At 39.8% G+C, this 651-nt stretch overlaps 1 pseudogene; it reads left to right on the top strand.

Moving 5' to 3' along the window:
- The first annotated feature begins 311 nt into the window (after window positions 1-311).
- Window positions 312-428, top strand: LOC137231377 (U2 spliceosomal RNA; annotated as a pseudogene).
- The last annotated feature ends 223 nt before the right edge of the window (window positions 429-651 follow it).

The raw sequence follows: 651 nt of genomic DNA, 5'->3' as shown, positions 1-651 counted from the left end.
GAACAACTTTAAGGCTGCTTCTATGGCCTTGCGTGAAAGTTTGGGAAGCAAAGCCTGATGAGAACTTTTCTCTTTTTTAATTGAAGTGTAGTTGATTTACAATGTTGTGTCAGTTTCAGGTGTACAGCAAAGTGATTCAGACACACACACACACCTATATATATACACACACACACACACATATCACACACACACATATGCATAGATACATTCTTTTCAGATTTTTTCCCTTATAGGTTATTACGAAATATTGAATATAGTTTCCTGTGCTATACAGTAGGTCCTTGTTGGTTAGGGAATCTTAATTATAGGTTGTTTCTTTGGTTTTTGGCCCAAGATCAAGGTTAGTATCTGTTCTTATCATTTAACATCTCATAAATCCTCTACCTGAGGATACTTTATTTATTTTATTTTATTAAAAAAATAATTTATTATATTTATTTTATTTTTGGCTAGGTTGGGTGTTCGTTGCTGTGCGCAGGCTTTCTCTAGTTGCGGCGAGCGAGGGCTACTCTTCATTGCGGTGCGTGGGCTCCTCATTGCAGTGTCTTCTTTTGTTGTGGAGCACGGGCTCTAGGCGCCCGGGCTTCAGTAGTTGTGGCTCATGGGCTCTAGAGCGCAGGCTCAGTAGTTACGGCACATGGGCTTAGT

Source organism: Pseudorca crassidens, chromosome 9, assembly GCF_039906515.1.
Source record: "Pseudorca crassidens isolate mPseCra1 chromosome 9, mPseCra1.hap1, whole genome shotgun sequence".
NCBI classification, from domain to species: Eukaryota; Metazoa; Chordata; class Mammalia; order Artiodactyla; family Delphinidae; genus Pseudorca; species Pseudorca crassidens.
Note: the sequence above shows the minus strand (reverse complement) of the source record. Positions and strands in the feature narration are given on the sequence as shown.